Here is an 11,446-nt window from a genome sequence, read left to right as displayed (position 1 = left end):
GTAGAAACTAGAAAAATAATGCAAAGAATCAATGCAATGAAGAGTTGATTCTTTGAGAAAATCAACAAGATAGACAAACCTTCGTCCAAACTTACCAAACAACAGAGTGTGAACATGCAAATTAACAACATCAGAAATAAAAAGAGGGACATAACAACGGACTCTGAGGAATTTTAGAGAATCATCATGTCATACTTTGAAAACCTGTACTCCACTGAATTTGAAAATTTAAAGGAAATGGACAATTTTTCTGGATAGCTTTCATATGCCAAAATTAAATCAAGAACAGATAAGCAATTTAAATAGACCTGTAACCCCTATGGAAATAGAAGCAGTCATCAAAAATCTCCCAACCAAAAAAGCCCAGGTCCAGATAGCATCAGTGCAGAATTCTACCAGAAATTCAAAGAGCAACATACACCAATTCTTCTCAAAGTATTCCACGCAATAGAAGCGGAAGGGTCTTTGCCAAACTCTTTGTACAAGGCTTCAATAACCTTGATACACAAGCCTTGATACAAAGACACAACTAAGAAAGTGAACTTCAGACTGATATCCCTCATGAACATTGATGCAAAAATACTCAATAAAATACTGGCAAATCAGATACAAGAACACACCAAAGCAATCATTCACCAAGATCCCGTGGGTTTCATCCCTGGGATACAGGTATGACTCAACATACAAAAATCCATCTATGTAATCCACCATATAAACAAGCTGAAAAACAAAAAGAACATGATCATCTCACTAGATGCAGAAAAAGCATTTGACAAAATCAAACACCACTTCATGATGAAGGTCTTGGAAGATCAGGGATAACAGGAACATACCTAAAGATAACAAAAGGTATATACAGCAAACCAACAGCCAACATTGAACCAAAAGGATACAATGCAATTCCCCTAAAATCAGGAACAAGACAAGGATGTCCACTCTCTATATATCTCTTCAATATTGTACTTGAAGTTCTAGCTAGAGACATATGGCAACAGAAGAAGATCAAAGGATGAGGTCAAACTTTCACTATTTGCAGATGATATGATAGTTTACATAAATGACCCAAAGAACTCTACCAGGGAACTCTTACAGCTGATTAACACATTCAGCAAAGTGGCAGGCTACAAGATCAACTTAAGAAAATCAGTAGCCCTACTATATACAGTTGATAAAAGGGCTGAGAAAGATATCAGAGAAACATCACCCTTTACAATTGCCACAAACAACATAAAATGCCTTGGGGTAACGCTAACGAAACAAGTGAAAGACCTGTATCACAAGAACTTTAAGTCTTTAAAGAAAGGAATTAGAGAAGTCCTCAGAAAATGGAAAGATCTCCCATGCTCTTGGATAGGATCAATGTAGTAAAAATGGCAATCCTGCCAAAAGCAATCTACAGATTCAATGCAATTCCTATTAAAAATACCAGCACAATTCTTCACAAACCTTGAAAGAACAACTGAAAAACAAAAGACCCAGGATAGGCAAAACAACCTTACTTAACAAAGCAACATTTGGAGACATCACCATCCCTGACTTCAAGTCTTTTATAGAGCTGTTGTCCTGAAAACAGTTTGGTATTGGCACAAAAGTAGACAGGTAGACCAATGGAATCGAATTGAACACCCTGATATTAACACATACATGTATGAACATCTGATCTTTGACAAAGACTAAAAATATACAATGGAAAAAAGAAAGCATCTTCAACAAATGATGCTGGCATAACTGGATGCTGGCTTGTAGAAGAATGCGGATCGATCCATGTCTATCACCATGCACAAAACTCAAGTCCAAATGGATCAAAGACCTCAACATAAATCCAGCCACACTGAACCTCTTAGAAGAGAAAATGGGTGGTACCGTTGAACTAATTGGTACAGGAGACAGCTTCCTGAACATAACACCACTAGTACAGACAGTGAGGTCAACAATTAACAAATGGGACCTCCCAAACTGAGAATCTTCTGTAAGGCAAAGGACACAGTCAACAAGACAAAAAGGCAGCCCACAGAATGGGAAATAATATTCACTAATCCCACATCTGACAGAGGGCTGATCTCCAAAATTTACAAAGAACTCAAGGCGCAAGTCTCCAAAACACCAAAGGATCTAATTAAAAAGTGGGCTGCAGAACTAAATACAGAATTTTCTATAGAGGTATCTAAAATGGCTGAGAGGCACTTGAGAAAGTGCTCAATATCCTTAGCCATCTGGGAAATGCAAATCAAAACAACTTTGAGATACCATCTTACATCTGTCAGAATGGCTAAAATCAAAAAACACCAAGGGCAATTTATGCTGGAAAAGATGTGGTGAAAGGGGAACACTCATCCACTGCTGGTGGGAGTTCCAACTTGTACAGCCACTTTGGAAATCAGTATGGAGATTCCTCAGAAAAATGGGAATAAACCTACCTTAAGAACCAGCAATTCCTCTCTTAGGCATATATCCAAAAGATGCCCATTCATACAACAAGGATGTATGTTCCACTATGTTCATAGAAGAACTATTTGTAATAGCCATAACTTGGAAGCAACCTAGATGCCCCTCAACTGAACAGTGGATAGAGAAAATGTGTTATATTTACACAATGGAGTACTATTCAGGAGAAAAAAAAACAATGGAATCCTGAAATTTGCAGGCAAATGTATAGCACTTGAAGAAACCTTCCTGAGTGAGGTAACCCAGTCACAAAAAGAGAAACATTGCATGTACTCTTTCATATATGGTTTTTAGACACAGATCTGGGGAGTGCCAGCCTGTACTCCCATGGCCAGAGAGTATGGGATACAGAACCATCATTCAATTCCTGATGGAAGCAGAGGCAGACTCCCACAGCTAAACACTGAACTGAACTCAAGGAATCCACTGACAGAGTGGGATTACTCATGAGCAAAATGGTTAAGACTGTGCTGGTTTAACCCCGAGAAACAGCTGACCTGACAAGGGTTAGCTCTTTAATCCCAGACTAATGGCTGGGATCAAGACCCTCTGAATGTGGGTGTCAGTGAGGGTTCCTAGATAGTCTATTGAGCCTTGGGTAGTAGATCAGTATTTATCCCGGTTGTACAAATGGACTTTGGACACCCATCCAGACAATGAGAGATGTACTCTCACTCTGGACTCTGGGTGGGGGGGAGGATCTAAACCCTGTACCGAATGAAATGACAGATTATGGACACCCCCATGGAGGGCCCCACCCTCCCTGGGGAAATGAGGGAATATTGGAGGGGTTTGTTGGAGGGTGTGGGAGGAGGGGAGGGAAAGGGAGAGGGACCTGGAATTGACATGTGAAGCAACCTTGTTTCTAATTAAAATTTATATAAAAAAGAGATACAAGATGTGTGGGATATATAACTCAAACAAATATTCAGACACATTTTTCAAATTGCTGAATATTATAAAATTTAAATTAATAATGTTAAATAAATACTTTTTTAGGAATACAAAATAAAATATTAACTGGAAGTCTCCATTATATAATAGCAAAGCTCTCAATTGTAGGCAGGATTTTCTGTCCCATTAGCTTGGTCCAAAATAACCACACAGCCAATAGCTTAGGCTTGTTACTAATTAGTTCTTTCAGTTTAACTCATATTTCTTATGTATGCTTTACCTCATGGCAGTTATCATCTTTTTTTATGATGGTATGTTCATCTCCTTCTTCATCTGTGTCTATTAAATGACTTTCAGTCTTCTGTTTTCCAGTATTCTCTGTCTGGCTCTCTTACCTAACCTCTCTCTCTTCTTAGCTATTGACCAGTTGGCACTTTATTAAACCAGTAAGAGCAAAGCCTCTTCACAGTGTACAAAAGAATTATTCCACAGAACTCAAATATACCAATTTGTTTCCTAAAAGTAATTTTGAAAACTGTGATAAAACTGGACTGTAAGATGAGGAAAAATTCTTTCTCATTAACAGAGTAAAGAAGAGTTGGGAGGGACAGAAGTTGGCATGGGATTGAGGTAACACAGTCAGTGTGTGAATGTAGGCCTTAAACATACTGCCATATAAAAAGGAAAGATGAAATATTGTAATATTGCCACATAGATGATTAGGTAAAAGGATGAAATTTAGAAATTTAAGTTCATCATCAGGATCATCAAACGAAAATGAAACAACAGGGACTAGTGAGATTATTCCAGGGTTAAGACTGTCTGGAGACAGTGGGACATCCGTCTTCAGGTCATAGCCATTGTGGTGTTGATCACCTGGGAACAAACTAAAAATGGGTGATGTTGAGAAAGGCAAGAAGATTATTGTCTCCGTGGAAAAGGGAGACAACTATAAGACTGAACCAAATTCCGTCTGTTTGGGAGGAAGACAGGTCAGGCTGCTGGATTCTGGTACACAGATTCCAACAAGAACAAAGGCATCACCTGGGAAGAGGATACCCTGATGGAGCATTTGGAGAATACCAAAATGTACATCCCTGGAACAAAAATGGTCTTCGCTGGAATTAAGAAGGGAGACTACTAGTGAGTAATCTCACTGCCTTATTTATTACAAAACAAATGTTTCATGACTTTTAATGTGTTCCATAATTTAATTCAGACACCAAAATTCAGATCATGAATGGTTAGCAATGCTAACCATTGGACAGTTCTGATTTAAGTAAAAATGACTTTTAGTAAATTGGGTATGATTTTTTTAAATAAAAAAATGGTTGTCTGATGCTCCTTATCAAGACTTGAGTTTGTATCCAGCATTCACTTTGTAATGTGGGTTTACAACCCTAGAACATGCAGATAAACAGTCAGTAAAGCAAAGCAAAGGAATAACAGATTTATTTAATTATACAAAATAAGTTGAAGGGAAAAAAGAGAAAATTAAAATGATCTTTAAAGAGAACCATAATTAAAATTGTGGTTTTTATTTATTGTTGATAGCTTATATATAACAAGGTTGGAAAACATACTTTCTTTAAAAAACATAATTGTGAATTTCTTGAAGTTATGAGCACCACACAAAATTATTAAGTAAGAAAGAGCAGCATGGTTACTGGTCAGGTATCTGAGGCTTATAGGTAAGCCTCAGCCTCAAAAGCAAAATCTAGAGTAAAGCAGATTAAACATGTCTGGAGGGAAACTGAGCAGCTAGAACATGTCCTGAGATCTCTTCCTGAGGGCTGTAGTGCTGTAGGATACAATAATGGCATTGAGAATGCAGAAAAATCAGGTACCACAGCAAGAACTTCATGAGGTGGAGAAGTTCTGGACATTATGATGGATGTGATTTAAGGCAAATAAATGAATCTGAACCTGAGAGGGAATTAGTCAAACTTACTGTAACACATTAATTGATGACTGTATGAATGAAAAATGAGTTATGGAATTATTAAATTCAGGGACATTATAAAATGATAATTGAAACATTACTGGTGAGAAACTATAAAAGCCTTTCCTGCGACAGTGGTAATGAACTATGTAAAGAGGAGATAAATATTTAAGGTACTGATTTAACTGGACTTAATGATTCTAATTCTTTTATACTTAGAGGTTTCAGGCATGCCCCAGGCATGCCCAATATAGCTTACCCTTGCGTGAGTCTACCTGCTGTGCCCAGTTACTTAAGTCCCTCATAGGATTGTCATTTCTTTGTTGCACCACTTAGGAAAGACAATTTGAGAAGTATTGATAATTCTTACAAATTTGTTGAGAACTTTTTTGAAATTAATATATATATATATATATATACTTCTTAAAGACTTTGTTTTCCATTGAGAAAAATCTGTTTTTGTTATAAACAGAACACTTTGTTTTTCAAAAATAAACACAAACATTAGATTCCCAAAAATGGAACAGTGAAACTCTTAGCACCTCAGATTTTTGTTTCCTGTATTGGTTGTCTCCTCAGTTATCATCCACAAGTCTCTATGAAGTCATAGAATATGCAGGCACAGACTCAAAGCTCAGCTTCAACTCCAACATCATGGAAAGGACTTTACATCATGGGGCAGGGCACTATGCTCCCCTATGCCACTAGGACAGACCCTGGTGACAGTGACCTCCCAGGTTATCCACATTGGATAAACAGAACATGTATAGTGCCAAGAATTTTGTTATCTCTCATTGTGAAGAATGATAAGAGATAATCTGGTACCTTCTATTTCCTAGACTTTTTAAAGAAGTCATGATATTACGCAATGCCATGTATGGCTACTTACATATGCTGTTCTGATTTTAATATTAAGGAAACAACAATGGCAAAATACCCCTCCAAACATGGAGTTTAAACAGTGATAAACACAAATGTGATGCAAATATTCACCACTATATTCAGAAACTTCCATGCACCATATAACAGTTCAATAGAAAGTTGCTGATTTCAGATTGGTGAGTTATAAACCAAAAAGAAGTGATGAGAGACAGAGAGAACAGAATAATATGTGAAATATTCCTGAAATGCCTAAGATAGTAACAAAAAGCCAATATGCCTGAAAATAGAAAGAATGAGAGTGACCCATGATGTAGACTTAATGAGAAGAGGAAAGGTGAGGCAGATCTTGTCAGCCTAAAAGCAATCTATATTTATATATAAATGATAGTAGCACCAAGAGAATATTGAATACACAGGTAAAAATAAAATTACAATGCTTTAAAGGCTCAGTTCAAGGTGTGGTTTGGATGAGAATGGCGACCACAGGCTCATGTGTTTAAATGTTGCTTTCCAGACAGTAAAAGTGTTTGACAAGGATTAAGAGATGTCACATTGTTGGAGTAAGCGTGGTATTGGGGGTGGGCTTTGAGGTTTCAGAAGGCTATGCCACACCGAATCTCCCCTGTCTCAACTCTCTGACTTGGGTGTAAGCTCTTGGCTACTGTTTGGAGTGCTATGCTTGCCTTCTTAACTACTGCTATACTTCCTGCCATGCTGGTAATGAACTAACCCTCTGAGGCTGTAAGTCAGCTCCCATTTAAATGCTTCTTCTATAATTTGTCTTAGTCGGGGTACTTTTTCCGGAAATTTAAACAGTGACTAGCACAAAGAGGCATCCCTTGTTCCAGTCTCTGTGACTAGAGTGGCCACTGGAATGTGGAAAGTTAGGAATATGTTGCTCTAGTAAAAGTCGCAGTAGAAGGTTCTCCTCTAACATCCATCATCTCACTAGCCCAGGGTAGTTGATTAGGTTCCTAGTACCAAATATTTCCCTCCTGTTGAGAGGGTTGAAATTCCAATAAGAGAGCTGTGGTTTATTGTCAAGATATGGGTTCCACAATTCCACCTTTAGGGATATCTTGCCATGATGGTCATTTTTGCAATTTATAGTCATCACAGCTGTGCAGAACTATTGACTGATTTTTTTCCTATGTAAGCTAGTTGTCAGGGATAAGGCTTTCAAGTAAGATGCTACTCCGTTCATACATGCAGTGTGTGGTGTCTTCAGTGACAGGGACTTTAAATTCAACCAAGGGCAATAGGAAAAGCCTGCAATGTTTAGGATTTAGGAGAAAGGGGACACTGTCATCTCAAGGGCCATAATGTCATATATGTGTGTGTATGATACATAGATAATATATACATATATAAAAATTGTATATGTCACATATAATTTTAGGGAAATATGAAATAATATACTTTCTCAAGGCTTTTTCAAAAATTGTTAATTTTATTTATCCCTCTTCCCTTCTTCTCCTATATTACCACCACCCTCCCAATTCAGAAGCACACTGTACACTCCTCCCTATTTTTCAAATGTCCCTGTTCACATCACTTTTAACTGGCTAGTCCCATACTCAGGGGCTCTCTGTCTCTCTGTCTTACTTTCTCTCTGTCTCTCTGTCTCTCTGTCTCTGTCTCTCTCTCTCTCTCTCTCTCTCTCTCTCTGTCTCTCTCTCTCTGTCTCTCTCTCTCTGTCACACACACACACACAGAATTCTTTTCACTTTCCTGGTTACTCTAGGTAATAATGCACATAAATATAAGTACATATGCATATATTTGTGTATATTTCCATGAAGATTGCAAATTACATAGATGTGATCTATTTATAAGATAAAAAGAAGAAATGTATCTAAAATATAGAAGAGTACTAGTCTGAGTACCAACCTTCAATGTCTTTCCTTTTGTACATAAGTTAAACGTAATAGAAATCTGTAATTGAACATAATTGTAGTTTTTAAAAAGTAAGAAGAGGGTCAGAAGTCTATATTTATCGACTTACTGCTTAAAATGGATATTTATTAATATACTGTGTATATACACATTTGACATGGTTATAACAATTTGTTATCTCACCATTTCACAGTCACAAAATTTAATTGTAGTTTTCATGGAATGGTTCTGGTGTCTTGGAAAGGAGTAAGTGTTTAACTTTCCCAGAATTAGCTTATTTTATACAAAACCAGCATGCTCTGTCCAAAGGCATAGGTCCCTAGTACCATCTGTATTTTGCCTTCATTGCTTGCAAATTCCATGGGAAGCCTTCAGAATCATGAAACCATTGCAAAAGGACATCACCAGTATCTGTCCTTAAGAGTCCAGTTTCATTCAGCTGTGCTTCATCAGCCCAATTAGGGAGCAGTGACAGGCAACTCTCCAGTGCTCTGTAGCATCAGTCCTGCAGGTTCTAATTACCAGCACTTCCCCTCACAGCTTGGTGCCCCTGCCTCTTAGAAAGAGTCAGGTCAACTGCCAAGAGATCTCCAGAACACTTTCACTGTAATTGTTCAAAGACTGAGGTACTTAGAAGGCACCATGAAGAGTAGTGCTAGAGAGATGCTCTTGTTCTAGTCTTTGCATGTGAAGTATTTAGAGTCTCATAATATTGTATGTCAGCTGATAATTCCCAGATATTAAAATGATTAGTAATAAAGTTATATACATACACACAGAGAGAACAATAGAGAGAATAGAAACAGATATAGACAGTGTAGGCCTAGGTCTAGGTCTAGGTCTAGGTCTAGGTCTAGGTCTAGGTCTAGGTCTAGGTCTAGGTCTAGGTCTAGGTATAGGTATAGGTATAGGTATAGGTATAGGTATAGGTATAGGTATAGGTATAGGTATAGGTATAGAATAACCTATTCTGCCTGCAATATGTGCTGGGGAACTGATGACTCTGGGATTGAGGGAGTGGTCAAACAATGATAGGTCTAATTTGAAGCCCATGCCATGGGAAGCCCACAAACAATGAAATCTGCAGGTAAATGTGGTTAGAATTAGAAAGTTTTATACTGACTGAGGAAGGTAACCCAAATACAGAAAGACAAATTCTGGCATGTTCTCTTATTTATGTATCCCAGCTCTTGGTTTTTTGGTTTTTGTTTAGTTTTTGTTTTTTCAAGACATGGTTTCTCTGTATTGTTTTGGAACATATCCTGGAACTTACTCTGTAGACCATGCTCAACTTGAACTCACAGAGATATGCCTGCCTCTGCCTCCCGAGTGCTTGGATTAAAGGCATGTGCCACCAACACCTGGCCCCACTTAATATATGAGTGTAAAATCTGGAACAGTGCTGACACCAGAAAAATGAAAAGGAAATGGGGGGTTGGGAGTCTTTACAGAGGGAATAATAGGAAACAGGTTATATTATGGGGGAAATGATGCAATAACTGGGACTAGTAAGAGAGGATAATACAAAAGGAGAGGGAAGAAGGAGAGATAAATAACACTAAGAATATTTGATAAAGCCAACACAAATATTTATTTAAAATACATATAAAATTGTATATGCATACACTATGTCCTATTGTCCTATAAATTAAGTCATACTTCTTGGAGTAACAGTAGCCCTAGACTATCTAACAAAACCTTAAGGATAGGCATTAAAAACCTTTTCTCTAATTGTTGGTCAGGGGTGTCAAAATAATATAAGCTTTTCATTGCATGAATGCCTCCAAAAAAGATTGAAAGTAAGTCCTATCGCTGAAGACATCACAAATGGCCAGCACAGGCCTTGGCAGCATTGAACGGGACCTGACTATGGAAACTCATCCTTGTGGACTAGGTCTCACAGTACCTTCAGGCACTGTGCAAGCTGCTGAGGGGGAAGAGCAATCAGTCACACTACCCTCAAAGCCTATGGACCACATTAATGTCCATATAGCAAGATAAGCCTGCAGTAGTGATGCTTATGTATTGTGCATATCCAACAGTCTTGTAATTGAACTTTAAGTCTACTCAGTGAGAGTGAATTTATAACCGACACTGGAAAATTGACCAATTATATAGAGTCCCTTTTTGCATGGCTTTCATGACAGTATACATTATTAAGTTGCAATGTTCAGAGCATTACTTCGGTAAAGCAAATTTGCTGCATTGACTCCAGTAATCCAGTCTTAAGGATACATAATTCTTTGTCTGAATCAACACACATTCTTCTTTTGTTTAGATTGTTGGTGAAGAAGAACTTGTTGTTCACCTCTTTCCAAAGCATGCTCAGACACTAGATGATAGGCCAATCTATCCAGGTCCAATATTTTTGGTTTTTACCCATTTTCAGACTACTGTTGCAATCCAGTGCCTTTATAATATGTATTACCCTTCCCTGTAGCCACAAAACTATTGTTTTGCTTCTGTCCTTTAGAAATGGAGTAAAGTTTCAAATGTCTCTAATAGGGACATGCTTCTCCCTTGGGATATGAGACTTTTAATTTATTTTTTTCAACAGTAACATCCTATATCAGATTTCAGTGTGTGTGTGTGTGTGTGTGTGTGTGTGTGTGTGTGTGTCTGTAACCACAAAGTAGAAAAAGTCATCCTGAGTGAGATATCTCAGACTGAGAAACACAAATATGGTATGTAATCATTTATAAGTAGATATTAGTTGTTAAGTAAATGATAATCAAGCTGCAATCTACAGTTCAAGAAAGGCTAAGTAATAAGGGGGCTCTAGCAGAGACACACAGATCTCCCTAGCAAGGGAAAATAAAGTATATTTTTGGGGGGCAGGGAGCATGTGCGTAAAGGAATTGGAGGGACCAGGCAGGGAGAATGGGGAGAAAATACTGGAATTAGAGAGTAATGTGAAAACCTAGTGCAGTGGAAACTTCCTGAAACCCACGGGATGACCCTAGGGAGGACTTCTAGTAATGGAGAACATGGAGACTGAACAGCCATCTTCTGTAACCAGACAAGTACCAGTGATGGGATTGGACACCAACCCAGCCACCAAATCTTACTCCTACAACCTGTTGAGTGTGCGAGATATGCTGGGGAAATGGTGACTCAGACTGTGAGAGTGGTCAGTCAATGACTAGTTTAACTTGAGGCCTAAACAGGGGATGCCCATCAATGACACTGCCTGGAATGCTGGGAACTGTCCAGAGTCCCAGAGTAGAATCAAACAAGACTGGGGAAAAAAGTCAATGAAATGATTCCTAACAATATTTTGTTATATTCATAGATTGGTTCCTTGACCAATCATCATCAGAGAGGATTCCTCTGGCATCTGATGAAAGGAGATGCAGAGAACCACATTCAAATCTTCAGAGAAGCTCA

At 38.0% G+C, this 11,446-nt stretch overlaps 1 non-coding gene across 1 annotated transcript; it reads right to left on the bottom strand.

Moving 5' to 3' along the window:
* Positions 1-5,830: 5,830 nt before the first annotated feature.
* On the bottom strand, positions 5,831-6,032 carry LOC121144434. The gene has a single exon (XR_005881786.1). It is a non-coding gene; the product is annotated as a small nucleolar RNA SNORA73 family (small nucleolar RNA).
* Between the last annotated feature and the right edge of the window lie 5,414 nt (positions 6,033-11,446).

This window comes from Mesocricetus auratus, unplaced genomic scaffold (genome assembly GCF_017639785.1).
Source record: "Mesocricetus auratus isolate SY011 unplaced genomic scaffold, BCM_Maur_2.0 Super-Scaffold_100015, whole genome shotgun sequence".
In the NCBI taxonomy this organism is placed as follows: Eukaryota; Metazoa; Chordata; class Mammalia; order Rodentia; family Cricetidae; genus Mesocricetus; species Mesocricetus auratus.
This window is presented reverse-complemented; position numbering and strand designations above follow the sequence as displayed.